The sequence below is a fragment of the Mus pahari genome, chromosome 10, assembly GCF_900095145.1.
Source record: "Mus pahari chromosome 10, PAHARI_EIJ_v1.1, whole genome shotgun sequence".
NCBI lineage: Eukaryota > Metazoa > Chordata > Mammalia > Rodentia > Muridae > Mus > Mus pahari.
The window spans coordinates 53,664,083-53,677,380 of NC_034599.1; the positions used below are offsets into that span (position 1 = coordinate 53,664,083).

The 13,298-nt window shown below is 45.3% G+C and overlaps 1 pseudogene; it reads right to left on the reverse strand.

The window, feature by feature from the left end:
* Positions 1-3,515: 3,515 nt before the first annotated feature.
* On the reverse strand, positions 3,516-3,877 carry LOC110328356 (annotated as a pseudogene).
* Between the last annotated feature and the right edge of the window lie 9,421 nt (positions 3,878-13,298).

Consider the following 13,298-nt stretch of genomic DNA (forward strand, 5'->3'; position numbering starts at 1 on the left):
AGAAAGGAGGGGGAGAGGGAGGGAGGGAGGAAGGAAGGAAGGAAAGAAGGAAGGGAGGGAAGGAGGAAGGAAGGAAAGAAGGGAGGGAAGAAGGGGAAATAGTTGAGAATCTGGCATGTCCTTTTCAGAACAGACTAGGAACTGTAGGCATCTCTTCTCCCTAGGCTACTAAGTCAGCAAAGAAAATGATGGCTTCAGTGTCCTCAAGTCCTTTGCAGGGTGACAAAGACATCTGCACCTCTGCTCTGCCTGCTGGGTTCCTTGGCTAAGGCACACAGGGTGTTTGAGAAATGCAGAGCACTGGCCTGTGGCAGCGGGAGGTTTTCCCATAAAACCCTGTTCTCATCGAGATAGCCAATGATCTGTCTCCATAATGTCAGACCCCAGGTGGCTGTGTGCGGAGGGGTGTTCCCGTGGAACTTCACGCTCACAGCTAGAAAGCAATTATGTTCATTTCTACTCTACCCTTCACGTGCAAGGACCAGCTGTCCTACTGCAGGTAACTGAAGGGACTTCAGTGTGACACAGACAGCTCCAACTTGTTTGCAGGCTGCAGCTCATTGGCACAACATGAAAAGAAATTAACACTGACTTTGCCCATTCATTAAAAGTCCCTAGAATAACAGGCTAGTTAGAAACGTGCTTGCCGGCTGGTACAATTGGAAGTATGCTTTGCAAAGCTGTGTTAGAACCAGAGAGAAGAAATAAAATGAAGCCAGCCAGAAAGACTATAGACACACAACCAGCATAGAAGGAATTGGAATCAGAGAAACCTGGAAATCAGAAAACCTGGCATGGTCTCCTACTTGGTGAAGGGCTGCAGATATTAATATGGAAGAAATGGACGATGTAAATCACTTTGAATATGCAAAGGGATAACCTGGGTTAAAAATGTAACTAAAAATGGCTAACACTCTTTTCCTATCCTAATACCCAGATGTAACGGAGCAAACAGTAAAGAAGAAATTTATCATCTCAAAAATCTTCCCCTGGTAGCTGTTCTATCTGGGATGTTTCTAACTGTGTCACCCACACTGTCAAATACTGGGGCAGAGTGAATAGACCCCTCTAGAAAGCTATTCCAGTTTGATACACTGCCTGTTTTCAGCCTTGCTCCGTCCCAGGAGAAATCATTTTACCCAGCTCTGTAGTAGACTGGGGGCGGTTAAGATTTGCAATTCACACCTCAGACAGACAGACGGACGAACGCACGCATCCTGAAGAAAAGGCTTTGGGTTGGACAGTGACTCAGCATTCTGAGCTTTGTCGTTGCTGAGATAATTTGAATAATTTCGGTTGCAGCCGCTGAAGGCACACACACCTCCAGCAGAAGTTAAGCAAGGACCAGGAGAAGCTGGCAGGTCAGGGTTAGGGCAACTGGGGATGCTCAGGGATCCTGTGCTGTTTCCCTGCATGAAACACTTTGTCTTTGAGGGCATCCCAATGTACTTTTAGAATGAGAATCCTCTCCTTCGGGAAAATTCCATATATATATATATATATATATGTGCACATATGTGCCACAGTGTGCATTTGGAGGTCAGAGGACAGTTTTGCCTGGTACATTATCGTTGCAATCTTGAAAATAATGAACCTCATGCTGTATAAATTTTATCACAAGACATAAAAGTCCACCCTCCTGCGCCCTCTGTTCACAGGGCCTCTGCTGCCACAGGGAGCTTACAGGACCCAGGGTTGGCTGCTCATGTAGCTCAGCCTGTCCTCACTCAGCCCTGAGTGTGTGACTTCTGGAAACAGTCATACTAGACAGCAGGGAGGCAGCACCTTGTAATCCCCTTCAAGGAGATTACAGTCCCCTAGGAAGGTCAGACAGGATTTTACCTCCATTGTGTAAGCATATGTCTGTTTTACAGTGTGCTTATGCTATGTTTGGGGGGATGGTTTTGTCTCTTTTTTTGGATTAAGAATTCACTTTTAAAACCGACCCCGTGCATGGAACTACACATGCTTTAACTACAGGAATACGGTGTATCTTACAGAAAAAAATATGTATGCTGGCTAAACTTCATTCAGGTAAGAATTATACTAAGTTCAAGTAAATAAAAATGTTATTAAACAAAAATGTAACTAAACAGGAATACACATGAAACAGGATCATATAGTAGCTGGTTGGTGACATGGGCTTGTAACAGGCTAACCCTGCATTTCCCTGAGGAGCAGCAGCTCGGCCGGCGTTCACTGAGCCAGTAGGCAGGGTGATGATACAGAGCAAACAGTGACTATCAATCAGCTCTCCGTAGCACTTTCACTTAATGCGTATTACGTGGCAACAAAAAAGTTGTGCATTTGGGACTTGGGGAGAATGGCTCAGTCAGTAAAGTGCTGGCCTTGCAAGCCCGGGGACCTATGTTGAAACACCAGCATCCACTTACAAAGCTGTGCAAAGTGACATGGGCCTTGTGACAGATCTGAGCCAATGCTTTGATATCAAGACAGCACATAAAAATAAGGGGAGTTGGGGACATGGTTCAGACAGAAAAGAACTTGCTATGCAAGTACTGAGAAGTTGAAGTTAGATGCCCAACATACACATTCAAACAAACCAATGCAACAACAACAACAGAACAAACAAGAACCCCTAGGTTCAGAAGTCTTGTATCTTTAATATCAGTGTTGGGGAGGCAGAGACAAAAGGATCCCTGGAGCTCATTGGCCAGTCTGACTTACTTGGTGAACTTCAACCCAATGAGAGACCATTTCAAATGACAGTAGATGGCACTCCTTAGGATGACTCCCAGCTTATCCTTCAGCCTCTGTACTCACGGGCACAGGAAAACACACACACCACACACACACACACACACACACACACACATACACACACACACACACACACAGAGGTACAAATAAAATGAGAGAAAAAATACAAAATGATTTTAAAACACATGTACAGACTTTTCTATAAACAATACAGTAACAGCAGTATTTACATAATCTCTTCAGTGCATTAGGGTTATAAGTCACCTGGAGATGGTTCAAGGCATAGGCCAGGCTTTGCAGCAGCTACTGCTTCAGCAGTTTAGATAGGTGCTGAGCATCCACAGAGCTGGCATCTGCATGGGTCCTGGGTGTGCTTTCCAGTGGGGAACAATTGTAAGCAGGAAAGACCCTGTTTTGACCTTTGCTTCAGGAAATATAAGCTAAAAAGAAAGAAGGTTCTCAAGTCTCACTATTACAGAAGGGAAAAGTGGGAGGGGGAACCATGAAGCACAAAAACCTGCTGCTTTATTCTTTTACTTAGGTTTCCTTATACCCACGGGTGAGCTATCCCCATCCCCAGGGTATGAATCAGGGAGAGTGGCTGGGTCATGTGTGCTAACTTTTTTTATTTTAATTGGATATTTTCTTTATTTACATTTCTTTTTTTTCAGTTAATTTTTTTATTTCTTAAAAGTATTTTTAGAACATGAATTTGTGTCTTTTTTATTAAAAGTTATTAAATTTCAAATGTTCAAAATGTTCTGGACTTAGAAACTTACACTCCCCCAGGACATTTTCTCTTTAATTGTCAGAAGGATGTATTTTCATAGTGTGTGTTGATAATTAGGAGAATCGATGGTTCTGGTTCGGTCAGGGCCAACATTTGTTGGGATAAAAGCCGATTGCTCTTATGGCTGGTACTTACAGGGACAGAAGAAGGGCCTGGGCGAGAAGGCCCCGAACTGGCTGGCATTGGTCTTGTACATAATCATCTGGGGTTTGGACAGTGAGGTGGCTGTGTGCAATGTCTTGGGATCCAACATAGAGGAAAACACAGGGTTCCCGGGGTTCGAGCCAGTGGTTCAGGTCTCATTTCTCCATCTGAAGTCAAAGAAGTTTTCTTATCAGGCTGAAGATGTGGCTTAGTTGGTAGCATGCTTGCCTAACATCTATTGGCCCTGGGGTCTATTTCCAGCACTACATGAACTGGGCATGATGGCTCATGCCAGTAATCACACAGAGGATCAGAAGGGTCACCTCGGGGAGACAGGCCATCACGGGATACAGGAAGCCCAAGTCTGTATCTCCCGACATCTTAATCTCTTCGGCAAAAGCAGTTCTTTGCTGATAGCGAGAAGTCTGGCGAAGGCGGAGGACCCGATCTTCTTTATGGAAAGCAGTAGCAAGGATGACACCAGAACGGAGTCTCCGTCTCCTAAACTACAATTTCTGGGGAGCGAGAGGGTGGGTGGAAACCCTCAGTCTTCCAGTCCTTTACTTACATTTCAAATGTTATCCCCTTTCCTGGTTTCCCCTCCAAAACCCCCCTACCCCTACCCCTTCCCCCTACCCCTGCTCACTAACCCACCCACTCCTGCTTCCTGGCCCTGGCATTCCCCCACACTAGAGCATAGAGCCTTCATAGGACAAAGGGCCTCTCCTCCCATTGATGTCTGACTAGGCCATCCTCTGCTGCATATGCAGCTGGAGCCATGAGTCCCACCATGTGTGCACTTTGGTTGGTGGTTTAGTCCCTGGGAGCTCTGGGGGGGGGGGTACTGGCTAATTCATATTGTTCCTCCTATGGGGCTACAAACCCCTTCAGCTCCTTGGGTCCTTTCTCAAGTTCCTCCATTGGGGACTCTGTGCTCAGCCCAATGGATGGCTGTGAGCATCCACGTCTGTATTTGTCAGGCACTGGTGTGCTAACTTTTTAATCTCACTCGAAATTGCCAAGTTACCTTCCCATATAAGTAACACTGCATAACACTTGTCCACAGTGTAGATAGAAAACTCCAGGTTTGACCTGTGGTGGTTTGAATGAGAATGGTCCCTTAGGCTCATATTTAAATGCTTAGTCACCAGTTAGCAGACCTGTCTGGGAAGGATTAGGAGGCGTGGCCTTGTTGGAAATGTGTCACTAGGACTGGTTTTTGAGGTTTTAAAAGCTCATGTCAGGGCCCATTCTCTCCCCAACCTCTCTCTGTCTCTCTCGGTGTCTCTGCCTCTCTCCTCTCTGCCTACTGCCTGCAGCTCAGAATGTGAAGCTCTCAGAAACTGCTCCTGGGCCATGCCTGTGTGCTTCCTATCATGATGACCATGGACTAACCTCCTAAAACTGCCAACAAGCCACAATCAAATACTTTCTTTTATAAGATATACCTTGGTCAGAGCATCTCTTCACGGCAACAAAACTGTAACTAAGAAAGGGCCCATTATTATTTTTGATATGCATTTTTAAAATTATCATCTCAGTTAATCATCGCATTACAGGTGCATTACAGGTGTGTCATGCCCATCCCCACTCCCACCTCCACCCCCACCTCCACCTCATCCTCCCCACTCCCACTCCCAGCCCTGCTTCCACCCCACTCCTGCCCCACCCCTTCCCTCCGCCCAGTGAATGACTTATTCATCCCTTTCATTCACTTCCTATTGGTTCCATGTTTTTGTTATTTCCTTGTAGCACGTTTTCGTACATTCTGGATGCTATTTAAGTACCTATTAATTATGTTACAAATATTGTCACTTTCCCTAGTGTTTTGTTTTCTCATGATACTCAGATTTTTCAAATGGCTTTTATTTCTTTGACAACTGCATACATGTTAACACTATCTTGACACTATCCACTCCCAACCCTCTCCTCCCACCACTCCAAACACACTTCCCATGCCCCGTCTCCACCTTTCCGCTTCTTCCTTCATTTTAACCCACTCAGTCCAAAGGCTGTCCGTGTTCACAGGTCCTGTCAGCTTGCCTTTTTGTGGGCAAGCATGGCTGTGGTGAACTCATGAGGGGAACAACTGTGTCAAGTCCTGCAGACAGCATTTCCTAGCACACCACCCACCCTCCCTCCCTCCCAGTCTTCTCTGATATCTTTCATTGTTAATGCAATCAGACGTCTTCTCTTTATGTCATTTTTTTGGATGTGTGCATAGGGAGGAAGGTGTATGTGTGTCGGAGGGTGCACAGAGGTCAGAAGAAGGTTCTGGGTGTTTTTCTCTATCAGTCTCCGCTGTGTGCCTTTGAGGCCGGGTCTCTTAGTGAACTTGGAGCTCACAGTTTTTGGCTAAGCTGGCAACTGGCAAGCTCCAGAAACCCTCCGTCTCCACCTCAGTGCCCAGGTCCCAGGGACGAATGTTACCATGCCTTGCCTATCACATGGGTGCTAGCTATCTGAACTCTGATTCTTTTGCTTGTACAGAAAGCTCTTAACTGCTGAGATATCCCTCCAGCCCCATGATTTTTTTAATGTCTTAAATTTTGACTATTTTCATTTTTCATAGCCTTTCATTTCAGTTTTACATTTAAGTCTTTGTTACATTTGGAATTTATTTCCAAACATGGCACGAGACAGAACTGTTTTCCAGCTAGCACACATTGAAAAGAAGCTTTTCTTTGCATTAAAAAAGAAAGCTTCTCTGGCAACATTTTAGCATTTTCCTTAATTATATTTTTCAGTCCCTAAAATGGCAGAATGGTAGAAAAAGAACAGGAATAAAAAGCCAGGACGGTAGAGGAATTTCACATTTCATCCAAATGTAAAGACCTTATTTGGGCAAAGCAATCATACGGAAAGCACTTTGAAAAGTTTGCCATGGGTCTCCGCTGTCCACAGGTGGCACATTAGTGTTTTTGGATTCCCCCACTTCCATTAGTGGGTTGAAATAGGCTCTGGGAAGTTGCCAAAACTGCTAAAAAGGAAAATAAATAGCTTCAGTTTGAGCCCAACACAATGGGAAAAGAAGGTCTGTTGTAACAAAACTGCATTTCCAATTCCAAGTCACAGCCTGGGGATGCGCTGCTGCTCTGGATGAAGGAGCTACTCTATACCCTGAGTCCCTGCGCTGTTCTGAGGACCGTCCTGGGAGGATGCAAGCCAGAGAAATGTGCGAGTCCCTCTCCTTGCCTGCTTCTTCCTGGGCAAAAACATAAGGAAATGAGTCTCTTCTCTCTGGGATAAACATGAAAGTGGCCACAGTATATTTTTCAGCCTTAGCTCAGAGCTGAAGGGATAAGTAACTGATAGGGAGAGGGATGGTCTAAGAGTGGTTCCTCGTGAAGTCAACATTTAAGGATCTAAATCAGTAGGGGACCAGACAGATGAAGCAGTGGCTATGGGTGCCTTTGAAGGACATTTCTATCAGAGGGAGCAGAGAAATCAGACATGTGAGAGAATGATGCCCCTAGGTGGAAGGGAGGGAAGACCACCTCAAGTCAATGTCTCCTGATATCCTGTCATTACTGGTCACTCATCTGTTGTCGTGATAAAACACTCTGACCAAAAGCAACCGAGAAGAAAAGGATTTATGCTTCCAGGTCTTAATCCATCTCTGAGTGACATCACAATGGGAACTCAAGGCAGGGACGGACCACTGTGGAACATTGCTGAATGGCTGGTTCCCTAGCTTATGCTCACTAGGCTTTCTTCCACTGCTCAGACCCACCTGCCATGGGATGGTGACGCCCACAGTGGGCTGGGCCCTCACACATCAATCATCAATTAAGACAAGTTCTCTAAGACTTGCCCACAGGCCAGTGTGATTGAGGCAATTCTTCAGTTGAGGTTCCCTCTTGCCAGGTGACCTAGGTTATGTCAAATTGACAATAAACACCAACCAACTCATTCTTCACCTTGAACGTGTCTTAGTTTTGAAAGGGAATCACACTTTTGACAAAGCCAACAAATACAAGCTGAAATCTGTCATCTCTTACATATGTAGCTAGGTGGTTTTTGTTCATCCAATGAAACTTTTGTTAGTCATCCACTATGTACCAGATGCTAGAGATACTGGAGAAAGGCAGAAGCGCAGGGATCAACAGGAGGGCGGCACCTGGGCACTGGCTACATAAACAAAGTGCCTGGTTCTGCCTGCAAGAATCGGGGAAGAGCTACTGAAGGGAGACTTGGCAGGAAAATAAGCTTGTCAGGTAGAGATACTGGAAGGACCATGTCCAGGCAGTGGCTGCAGGATGCTCTGTCATAGAACTGTCACCAGCCCCCTTCAACTTGCCACCAGCTCAGTTACAAGGAAAGCAAAGTCAGGTTTTAAAGGATGGTGGCTGCTGATTGGGCTCGATGTTTCCTCCCTCACAGTTAATGACCTATAAATAGCCAGACAGAAAGGAGCTTTACCCAATTAGGTGACACTGGAAAGGAGATTTAGCCAATCAGAACTAGTCCCTCAAGAATTTAGAGAATGAAGCTGGGCATGGTGGCACACGCCTTTAATCCCAGCACTTGGGAGGCAGAGGCAAGCGAATTTCTGAGTTCGAGACCAGCCTGGTCTACACAGTGAGTTCCAGGACAGTCAGGGCTATACAGAGAAACCCTGTCTCGAAAAACCAAAAAAGAAAAAGAATTTAGAGAATGAAATTAGTTTGTCTACACAGTTCAACAGTACAGTTCCTCATCTATCTGCTGTACATACGGTATTTCTGTTTGAAGATTTCATTGAGATACGGGGCTCGGCTTCTAGAACTACAAGAAAGGCAATGACTGAGGAATTCGAGACAGGAAGTGAGTGGCACGGTCTGACTTTTCTCTCAGAAGGTTCACGCTGGTGGTGATGTGGACAGTGAGCTGGCCACATCTGCCCCTAGAGACCGGTCTGCTGCAGTGGCCCAGGTGGGAGGAAGAGGTTTGATACGGGATGTACAGAGCAGAATTTGGTGCGAGATGCATTTAGGAAGGAAGAGCATCAGATCTAAAGAGACCGGATGCGGTAGGGGTCCTGGGAGGCTTGGCCCTGCGCACTCCTAAGGGCACACCTCGTGTTCCACATTCGTTGGCATGCACATGCTACACACAGAAAGAGAGTTACAGACTGGATGGGAGAACACATCCTCAGACTGGCAAATGTGTTTCCACACTCAGGGATAACACTCAAGGTCACATTTGCAAATTTTCTCCTCTTATTCTCTAGGAGAGACAGTTTGATCTAAGTAGTTCTCAACCCCGGGTGTACTGCCCTACCCCCCAACCCCACCCCACCTCACATGTATCCTAAGCTGAACTCAAGATCCTCCTGCCATCATCCTTCAGAGGGCTGGAATTCCAGACATGCACCACCACACCCTGCCAGACAGGTTTAATTGTTATAATGACCTGGACCTGCAATTGAACTTTATTGCTCAGGGACCAGAGATGCTAAACATTATTCAATTTTTAAAAAATGTTCTGCTTCCAATACTAACAACATCACTTCTGAGAAATGCTGGCAGAACTTTGTAGCTGAAATGCCTAGGTTTGAACCCAGCTGAGGCAAGTTAGTGTTTTTGACCCTTAATTTCATTATTTGTAAGAAGTACCTGCCTCCTTTTAAAAAAAATCCCCCCTCTATCTATCCATCTACACACACACACACACACACATATATATATATATATATGTGTGTGTGTGTGTTCACATGTGTGAGTACTGCTGCATGCATATGATAGTATATACGTATGTGAGTACTGCTGCATGCATATGATAATATATACCTATGTGAGTACTGCTGCATGCATATGATAGTATATACATGTGTGAGTGGTGCTGCATGCATATGATAGTATATACATGTGTGAGTGGTGCTGCATGCATATGATAGTATATACTTGTGTGAGTGCTGCTGCATGCATATGATAGTATATACCTGTGTGAGTGCATTCATATGATAGTATATACTTGTGTGAGTGCTACTTCATGCATATGATAGTATATACGTGTGTGAGTGCTGATAGTATATACATGTGTGAGTGCTGCTTCATGCATATGATAGTATATACGTGGAGTTGGTCCTCACCTTCCACACTGTTCACAAGAGTCTGAAAGCTTTCTGCCTGGAAGCTTCAGTGACTCTCCTCACAAGTGTGCTGGATTCCAGCCCTCAGGGCCAGATTTACTAGGTTCTGGGAATTCAGTGGGCCATGTCCCCAGCCCTGTTACTCGAAGTCCTAGTCAGCATTACTCTTGCTGTGATGAAGCACCATGACCGAAAGCAAGCTGAGGAGGAAGAGTTTTATTTCACTTCTACTTCAGTATAGTAGTACATCATCAGCATCCGTCAGGGCAGGAACTTAACAAGGCAGGACCTAGAGAGAGGTGCTGAAGTCATGTTTGAGTGCTGCTTACTGGCCGCTCAGCCTGCTTTCTTATAACCCTCAGGACCACCAGCCAAAAGGTGTCCCTACCCACAATGGACTGGGCCTGCTCCCATCAATTACTAATTAAGAAAATGCCCTACTGGCCTGCCTATAACCCAATCTTAGGGAGGCATTTTCTCATCTGAGGTTCCCTCCCCTCAGATGACTCTAGTTTGTGCCAAATTAACATAAAACTACCTGGCACATTTGCCTTCTTGCATGCATTCTGGCATACATTGGGGTTTTGAGTGGAGACAGTGGTTCAAGAGGACACCAAGATGGCCTACTGGGAAATAGAGTTATTAACACCAGGGACAGACAGACAGAGAAGCAGCATCTGGCTGGGACTTCAAGAGAGTTCTGGCCCCAGACCTAGAGACAGCATGGCAGGGTCTCTGACAGGAGGAGTCTAGTCCGGGGACAGAGGAGAGGTCTGGCTACTCTTAGAGCTCTTTAAGGAAGGGATTTCCATAACCGGAGCCTACAGTCAGACCCAACTCCCAGTCAGGAGGCAGGGGAAAGAGTAGAGAGAAAGCCATATGCTTTGGTGTAAACCTGCGTCCTAGCTGAGATGGGAGCCGAACTCAGATGGCTGTACCCTTGGACCATCTCCCCAGCCCTTGCATGCCTTCTAGCTGGGACTCAGGAGGTGGCTCAGTGCCTGCCTCACATAGGGTTCTCGATAAGAATAGCTTTCTCCCCGTGAGCAGGAATTTCTTTTCTCGGCTTCCTTTTATGGGTCGTGAACCAGTGTGCTAATTTCCAAGAAACAAATGTTGTTTCCACTCTCTCATGATCCCCGGCACAAACCTAGCCTGTGCAGTCCACTTGAGGGGGTATGTGATTGACATCAAACTGTCCCTGGAAATAACTCATGAACAGCTTGTAGAGGTTGGGCTGTCAGAAAATGCGGCTCAGGAAGAGCTGTTGCCAACACTGGTGGCTGTCAGCTTGTTCTATTTAGAGACAGGGGCAGTGTGGATGAGTGGATGGTTCAAGCCCAAAATGGGGGTGAGGCAGTGGAGAGGCCAGTGGCTCTTTCCATACTCCAGAAATCAGAGAGCTGACCAGTCTTCAGAGCCCTTTATAAGCTCCTCAGGTGTCTGGTGTTTTTTTCTGGTGGTCTCTTGAGATAATGGTAAGTGTTCCTCAGCATCAATGAACTCCCAACTATGTGCCAAACCCCAAGCTAGACACCTTACTGACATTCCTACTGTGCTACAGTTCAAGTTACAGACCAGTTAAGCTTGTTCTGGAGGTTCTGATTTGGGCCATTCCAGTGGGGCATGGTTAGGTCATCCTCAGAAGGAAGGGATGCAGGTGTTTTTCGTGGGTCCTCAGCTAGCTTTTGAGGACATGTTGTAACAAAAGAGTGAGTCCGATCTCTAGCTCCTGTTTTGGCACATAACCACTCCCTCTCACATGTCCTCCGGCTACAATGCTATCTATCCCTGCCATTCCTATCATATGACACAGACAAGGAAACCCTAAAGAGGGTCACCTGATCTTGGAGGTTAGCTCTTAAACATAAGCTAGATAAGTCTTCTTATCCATTACCCAACCTCTGGTATTTTGATATAGCCATAGAAAACAGATTAACATACTCTAGGTTTTCATAACCGATTTTATAGGTAATGCTTAATTCATTTTATACATGTGAACATTGAAAGTTGGTGAGGTAGGTCTATAAATAGTGAAGCTCACTTAGATACTAGTTTCCTGTCTCCAGGGCAGCCAAACTTCACTAAATGCCACAGCAGACCATAGAGGATTTGGATGGATTTTATGTTTACTTTTTTGAGTCAATGCCTCTGTTAGTATTTGATGGTGGTGTTCTCCCTTGAGTCTCTGTGTCTGGTGGTAGAATCTATGCTCTAGCATGCTGATGGACTAAGGGTACCTGACAGATTTATATGGTACTCTGTGCTGATGTGACCGTGGCTTAAGTGGTATGGTGCAATCGCAAATTATACCTCCCACAGATTGATAACTGTACTGTATCACTCATTAGATATTTTTATATCATCACTTTAATGATAAGATTGAAGATGATTTCAGAATGTTGGCTTTGTTCTACATATCACTAGTATGATAAAGACTTGTAAAAGCAGCTCTTACTGTCACTTCGTAATTGATTGATGTTGCTCTGTGTGAACATATGCATGCACAGCACATGTGTAGAAATCTGAGGACTCTGTGGGATTCAGTTCTCTCCTTACGCCACATACATGATAGGGATCAAACTTAGGCCATCAGCCGTGGTGGCCAGCAGCTTGAGTGGGCTGTGCTTGGACTGAGTTTAATCAGAATGGTGAGTCAGGCAGAGATGAGGCACGGTATGGGCAAGGAGGCTCAAGCATCAGTAGTCTGGGGCTTATTAAGACAAGGGTGGGTGGGTATGATGGCACTTGGCATGTCTGGTGCCCAACTGTCACCAGGCAGGGAACCAGCTTCTGGGGTCAAGCTGGGGTCATGAAGGAAAGCCAGAAGGAGGCACCTACAGATCCCTGAAGGCCACTTCTGAACAGAACCAAACCTAAGCTCACCCTACCTCTGGCCTTCTCGGTTACATGAGCCAAAAAATACTCCCTAATTTTTTGAGAGTTCAAGCTAAGTTTTCCATTTCTCAAACTGAAATCCTAAGGGATAGATTACTAAAACAGGTTTAGAAAAATAAAGTTCATCACCCATAATTCTGCCAACTAGTTTGGTCAATATTCTAATGTGTTTTCCCAAACCGTTCTCTTCCACTGTAGCAACAGAGTTTTCTCATGGGTAAGATGAGATGGTTTATAACATTTCACATCCACCTTTCTCTCTAGCATCTTGGCACAAGCACTCTCCCTGCTCTTAAATTTCTTTGTATCTTTTTTTCCAGTGTAATAAAGAATATAGAACATAAACTTACCATCTTAGCCATTTTTAAATGTAGTTCAGTAACGTTAGGGATAAACACATTAATGCGGGACACCAGAGCTTTCTCATCTTGTAGAATTGAAACGTTACACCTGTTAAATGCCCACTCTTCTTCTCCATGGTCAGCCTGGCTCTGCAGACCATTTTAACAGCATTATATTTATCATTTAGCTTTACTGAAAATCATTCCCAGCCAGGCATGTATGGAGACAGAGGCAGGTGTGTCTCTGTGAGTCAGCCTGATCGAGTTCTGAAACAGCCAGGGCTACATAGAGAGTCCCAGAGAGAGAGAGAGAGAGAGAGAGAGAGAGAGA